The sequence below is a fragment of the Vitis riparia genome, unplaced genomic scaffold (genome assembly GCF_004353265.1).
Source record: "Vitis riparia cultivar Riparia Gloire de Montpellier isolate 1030 unplaced genomic scaffold, EGFV_Vit.rip_1.0 scaffold623_pilon_pilon, whole genome shotgun sequence".
NCBI lineage: Eukaryota > Viridiplantae > Streptophyta > Magnoliopsida > Vitales > Vitaceae > Vitis > Vitis riparia.
This window is the reverse complement of record NW_023269715.1, coordinates 120,026-127,639: the sequence shown is the minus strand read 5'-3', so window position 1 is coordinate 127,639 and position 7,614 is coordinate 120,026. Positions and strand designations below refer to the sequence as shown.

The window sequence follows — 7,614 nt, the reverse complement described above, 5'->3', positions numbered from 1 at the left end:
CTCCCATATATCTCAAATTTGAGTATAATGTATGTCAATGTAAGGAATAAGTATTGTCAAGGTTCCCTCAAAAAATTTTAAAATTATTTTTTAATATGAAAAATTATACCTGTTTCCATGTATAATCAATTTGATATTATTTAAGAATGATAATGACAATCAAATTATCATGATTTTATATATAATCAAAACATATTTAATATACATTTGATTATTAATTAAAGCACAAATCAAAGAACTTGTTTAAAGTTGTCCCCAATTTCTCTATATAGAAGAAACTCATATAATATACAACGAAATTAAAAACACACTATAAGACAATATACATAAACTTAAATTAAGTTGCTCATGTATATATCTACAACCAAGTCTCTTGCCTCCATCTTGAAGCATTACTTTATAGGAAAGCCTTAAATTTCCAACACCCAGACTTCGAATCTGTAGAAAAAAATATAGAGCATATTAACAAATTAAAAAGAAAAATGTATAATGAGAAGCAATCAAATATCAAGCTTTATGAAGAATTTTAATAGCAAGCTAGCCACTACACCTTTATTAGACAATAATAGATTATTTCTTAATAACACAAGTAAACAAACCAACTCTCAAATATTAAAATATTGATATAGCAAAAACATATGGAGACTAAAACTAGGAGCAAAACCTAAAACAAAAATCATTTTAACCTAATGAAGTTATTGTTTTGGTCCAACCTCAACCAAGATATTTAACTATTTAGATCATTATTATGATTTTTTAACCTAACACTTTCCCTGAAATGTCCAAGGTTTCCATCAAACTATACAAGTCAAAGATAGCCCTAAGTTATTCATAGTATATAAATTAGTATGAAAGCCTCAAAACAATGATTTAATATCATGATATATAGACATGCAATTTCACATTCAGTTCCCTATAGGGTTGGTTAATATTTGTAGCCTAGACTTCGCCATAATATCAAATACAATGATATTTCATTTAAACTTGTTTTGAAAATAAATGCAATGATAAAATGACACTTGGAACCTATTTTAAACTTGAGTGCATGCCTACATTGAATGCGAAGACAAGTTAGAGTGGGGATCTCTAGCTTAATTTGACACCAAAGAAAAGACCGAAAATAAGAATCACTGAGTATATTGAAATCACATCTATAGACAACAATTAAAATAAATAAAATGATATTTCATTTACAGAATTGTTTGTTTGGTATATGTTTATCTTGACACTATGAAAACATATGGACATGTATTTTCTTATCCAACATATGCCATCTGCACAGTCATGTCAGCTCATATATATGCCTAGCTAATGAAGTCATCCGTGATTTGTGAAGACAAACATATAGGCAACAAGAACAGTTAAATTTTCCATCTGACCTTTGAACCACTAAATGTTGTATGATGCAACTAGGGGTAAGGGACACTAAAGATATTTTAAGTTCTGCATCAGTACTATAGCAATAATATACCTTTTTCCCCCTCTCAACCTGTTCATTTCAGCAAAGAGAGCCCTCACAAGATGCTTATGAGTTATGTGGCTATCCAAGTAAATGATTTCTAAACCTATCAAAGCTGAAGGTTATTTTTAGCCTGCATCAACATATTTCTATGATCAAATTTCTACAGCGGTCTTGAATAACTTTACATTTGTTCATAGTCAAGCGCACTTGATGATAAAGGGAAAAAGCATCACTGGAACAACCAGAAATTTCTTTATAACATAGGATCTGGTGGGTAGTTTAATAAACAAATATGGTGGCAGCAACTTTGTTATGCGAGTGAGCAAGTCGATATGCCAACATGAAAACATAGACTATATTATATAAGCCTACAACATGCATGGGTTGGAAGTCAACCTAAACTTTTCGCTGCTGCTTGTGGATCAACATAATATGATTCTCAAAATCAAAACAAAGACAAAAGACTATATACAACAGCTGACCTAATGAATGATTAGTTTACAAAGTGTATTGTGACATCTATATGAATAAAAAATTCACTGCAACATAAGGACAAAGAAATATCACAAGTATCTTTATGATTTACCAAAATCAATGCAAGGGCTTTATGCATACTCCAATCAGAAACTTAGCAACATACTGCACAAGGATATGACTGAAATTTTCATGAGTCAGACCTTTCTGAAAGCAATCACAACCATGCCTTCCACCTCAGCTATTTTGGAGACAATTATAGATAATTTTCAGAAGACACCAACCAAAATAACAAGGAGCTTAGTTGTGAAACCCTTCTATATATCATTTTTATTAATCGTTCTGGCATGCAGAAAAAAAAATGATAACAAGACATATCATTTTCCTTCACTTTCTTGGAAACCAATCAGAAATCAAGAACACACTATACTTCATTCCTGTTTCATTAAAACCAAACAAACACTGAGAAAAAGAAAGAAAACACAGTGCATATTAAACCTAGATCACTTTCTTGGAAACCAAACAAAGCAGAAGAGGAAAGATAAAAACGTACGTTTGAAAACGAGAAACCAAAGTACCAAACAAAAATCAAGAACCTACTTTACTCCAATCCTGTTTCTTGTAAACTAAAGATAAACCAAGAAAAAGAAAGAAACTACTATCCAGATTACACCTAGACCTTTGACCTTTGATTCAATGATGTTCTACATTACCAAAAGAGGAAAATAGATTATTAGAATTTAACTAACAAGAACAAATAAAAAAAAATGAAATATTACCATTTTCACACCTTCATTTAATCGATTGAAAGAGGCAAAGACCCATTCAAAGCCACAAAATTAAATGCCTAGGGAAGAAGAACCCATTTGATTTGAAACCCAACAAGCATGTATTTATCGGTATTTTTACCGATTTTTCGAGAAATTTCCCGATATTTCCTACCAGTCTAGCTCACGCACAGGATAGAAAATCTGTCCAATTTTTTTTTTTTTAAAAAAAAACATAAGATGCTATTTGGTAATCCGATCATGATTTGCAAGCAAAGGTTGTGTTTTTCAGCCTAGCTCAAAAATCGTGGATTTAGGGTTCGTGAAATTTAAATCCAATGGCACAAAAGCAAAGAGACCCCTAAGACAGATCCAGAAAACACAGGGAGCAACAAAAAAAAGCAATTTTTTTGGTTTTCCTTAGGGGTTTTGCATGGATTTTCTCGGAAATCAAACGATGATGAATTTTCCCGGAAATCGAATGGGGGATGGATTTTCTTGGGAATCAAACGGGGGTTGAAAAAAAAAACAATAATAACATGATTAGATTAGTACCTGCGAGGATTGAGAGACGCGGAGAAAACTAGGGCGAATTCTGTCGTCTGGATAGCAACTTCAAAAAAGGGCTTCTTGATGCCCGAGGACCAAGTGAGAGAAGCGGATGGCCCTTTTTATATTTATATTTAATAAAGATAAAAAAATAAAAAGTAATAAAAAAGGAAATAAACAATTTTCCTCTCTCTATATAAATAATTATTAATTACCCATCTTTATTTTGATTAAATCACTTCCACTTCCATGGATTGAAATTTCCATTTTTATGGACAATATTTTATGAATTAAAATTAATTTGATAAAATAAATTATTAATAATTTTAATTATTTAAATAAATTAATATTAATAGGAAAAGTTGTTAACACATTTTTAATAAATTTTAGAAATTAAATCTCAAATAAATATTTTATATAAATTAATTTAATTTTTCATTTAAAATGTAATAAAACGTGTTTTAATAAAAATATTTTAAAAAATTTAAAATAAATATTGTTTTCAACAAAATGAGCTCCCTTCATCTAACAATATGGTGGAACCACATCAATCTTCATTTTGATACTAAGACTATTGCAATGTCATATGTATTATATTTATGTATAAATTATTTTTATTCAATAAAATCAAATATTTTTTAACTCAATTCTAATTTTATACACTTCCAAAATTCATATTTATTATTCTTAAAATTCAAATATTGAATCTATCGATATATCTCTGTTTACCGATGTTTTTTTTTATCATATTTATGTCAATTATATTTACAAAATAACTTTAAAATATGAATTCTTACTTATTTTATCATTTTTTTTTGGAGTTTTTCCAAGCATTCCTATAAATTTTAAATAATTTTCGCTCAACCGATATTTTTGATATATTCGTAAAATCAAAGTATCGATATATGTGTAATTACCGATATTTTCATCCTTGGTCTAGAGCAAAAAGTTTCAAACCCTAAGCTCTCAAAATGAATATCGGGTTTTGAGAAAATGAGGAGTGGTCTTTGTAAATACCATAGGGAACCTTGACAGGTAATTATAACATAATATATTGACTTATAATTCATGGGTCATTTAAGATCATTTTACTAGAATTAAAATGGCATATATGTTTAAAATCATACTTTGACTTTTGATTTTATGTCAAGCTAGCCACATTATATAAGTACCTTGACATATGAACATACTAACTATACATTGACTTATACATTATCTGTCAAGATTCTATTATATAAGTCATGAAAGAATTCAAAAAAATTTTATATATGTCATTATTGGTTTAAACAAGTTGTATATGTCATAGTTGTTCATTTAAATAGGCAATATTGACACATATCACCTTAAGTCAAGATAATATATGTCAACAATGACCTTTTTTCTTGTAGTGTTTTAAATTGTAAATAATACACCTCACAATAGGATACCATAGCCTGAGCTAATTTCATCCATAATTTGAGACCCAATCTCTCTTCATCGTGCTTTTGAGGACCTGATGATGGTAAGTTATATGATATTCCCTCAACTCCACCCTTCATCTATGCAAAGGCCATTAAAACTTCAACTAACTTTTACACCATATACCAAAAACCATAAAATAGGAAGGCACAAGAGGACTGATTAGTATTAATTAGACAAGATTTTCCACGAGATTTCTTGGTGCAATAGTAACTTTTTTATTAAGTTTGTTCCTACTCTTCAGACAAAAGAAAAGGGGTAGCACCTACACTAAGTTTCAAGTGTTCTTGATCCTGACTACCTTACCTTGGTACTTTATATCCATCATGAAGCAACACAACCTGTTTAAATGACTTGTCTGCACCAACAGAGAGACACTTGCCTACCTCCAACATGTTCAGGACACTGACAAATCCTAAGTAGTAAAGTGTCATCTATTTTAGATCATTACTGTCACAAAATATTTTTAAAAATGCAATTAACCTAACATTGTTAATTATAATGTACACTATCATAAAACAAACAAGAGGTTCAATCTCTTACCCTTATATAATACTTTAAAATATCTAAAATAATCTTAATAATTTTAAATATAGGACAACTTCTCCCTACTTAGATCAAGTGTCCCTACAACTCTCAGTACTCACAAAAAATCATAACATGTCCCTGAAACTCCCCAACAACTCATGAGATTCTCTGTGACTTCCTCTTCATCTTTTCTTAGGCATAGATGCACACACATTCTATTTTCTACCTCCTCAAATTTATGACAAAAGTTGATTCTTTAACGGGAGTATAACAGTTTTGAAAAGCATTAACAAAATACATTTATGCTTTTCCAACATATTCCCCAGGAGATGGAACAAAGAATTGAATAGACATCATGGCAATCAAGTAGAATCATAAAAATCACTATTGGTATGTTTGGCAAGTGGGCAAGAGCAACCCACTCATGAGCAAAGGTTATACTTACACCAATTAAGGCTATCCTATTATCACATTGTTGGAGGAAACCACCAGTTTCTATTACAATGACTATGGATATTAAGGTTATTCTAGTACCAGAGTGTTGAGAAACCTTCTGCTAAAGACCAATGGACAATAGCAGTGCACTTAAGCTGTTATTCATTAGTTATTCCAGAAACTCGCCACATCTGAAAAAAACCAGGATTATTTCTATTACCTACAAACTCCCACCCACACCTTTCAACATTTCTTGGCCCATTATTGCCCAAAGTAGTTGGAACTCTAGGTTCAATTCAGTACGATGGTTTAACTATGCTTCCTAAATGGAAAAATGAGCACTGTGAAAATATGTGTCACTCACCAAAGAAAGATGATGGACAGTCGCCTAAAATGGACAGTGGACACTGAAATTTCAAGAGAGATTAAAGTTCATAGGACAAAAAAGCTCCTTTATATATATATATATAAGTTTGTATTCTCATTACACCTAATCTGTTTACCCAATCCATATCTCAAAGATTCATAGTAGATTCATTGGAATAGAGAAGAATCAATTAGTTACAGAATGAGTTAGTTATTGATCCTACTATTAAAAGAGAACAAAATATAAAACCTCATTTATGCATGTATTCATTTTTTGGGCATATATCCTGGTATTGCAATGTAAGCCAAATATTAAAAATATCCAGTAAATACAACTTAATTTTGAGAAAGGAAATATACAACCAATATTTCCATGACAAAATGAATTAGTGTTATCATATTATCATGGTCTACCTTTATCAACGTTGTTTTCAATGTGAGGACATAACGCATATGCTATCTCAAACTGAATATCAAGAAATCATCATTCATGACTGCAATGGTAGGTTCATTTTCTGTGGCCATATTTTACACAATACTTTCTGCAATAATCATGTTGTAACATTTTCAAAATTTTGGAAGGATCCCCTTCCTTCCAAGTTTTAGCTGGTTGAACTTCTAATACCTCTGCTACATCAAAACTAACAAGTGGTGCTAACACACTTAGATTTCCCCCGTTTTTTCCTCAATTTTTCTCTGTTTTTTTTCTATACTTCATGTCTAATGGATTTCCTTTTAATTTCATTATAGAATGAATGGGTGAATTATAGGTTATTCCATAAACTAAGAAGAGATAAATTATTGCTCCAATACTCAAACCTGGAAACTTGAAACCATAGATACAAAACATCAAGATATGAAACACATATTTTCATGTTAATTCAACAAAAGGAACATATATTTGATTCTCACACCCATTTTATCAAGGAACTTGCATGTATCTAGGGAATACAAACTATACAACAACCCAACGTGAACAAATTTCATAAAAAACAAAGACCTCTTTAAGAAATCAAGTTGGTAAAACCGAAGAAGACAACACCAACACCAAAAAAAAAAAAAAAATAACTAAGAAAATTAAGACATTAAATTTTTTTTTTATCCAAATCCAGAACCAAGGATTGCAGAAAATTTCAAAACAAAAATTGATCAAAGATTTGGAACCTTGATGGAGCTTTCCCAATTCAAATCTCACGATAAATCCAAGATTCATAAAAATAGACATGCAAACATGATTTTATCCATCTTATGACATTTTCCCAAGATTCCCCCTCCTAAACCCCTACTCCTCATCTCAAGTTGCCACACTTCTCTCATAATGAAAGAAAATCCAATTCCAATGCCTTTAAAATTACAAACATTAGAAACAACTATTAAATCACAAACCCTAGCCCTAAATAAACCTAAAAAGAGAACATAACACTTACATGTAAATGAAATCTTTCAAGTCGTGGCCAACTATGAATGTAGCTGGTAGTGGATTTTGTTGATGGTGGCCAGAAAAGGGGTTTTTTTTTTTTACCTCGGATGTCAATTAGGGTGTAGGCTTCAAACTTCAAAATGAGATCATCGTCT

The 7,614-nt window shown here is 30.6% G+C and overlaps 1 long non-coding RNA gene across 2 annotated transcripts; it reads right to left on the bottom strand.

Moving 5' to 3' along the window:
- Positions 1–239: 239 nt before the first annotated feature.
- Positions 240–3,278, bottom strand: LOC117910149. Of its 2 annotated transcripts, none has more exons than XR_004650562.1 (2): positions 3,259–3,278; positions 240–438 (listed from the first exon to the last, which is right to left on the bottom strand). It is a non-coding gene; the product is annotated as an uncharacterized LOC117910149 (long non-coding RNA). The 2 variants fall into 2 exon arrangements; XR_004650561.1 differs by lacking the exon at positions 3,259–3,278 and adding an exon at positions 2,140–2,705.
- Between the last annotated feature and the right edge of the window lie 4,336 nt (positions 3,279–7,614).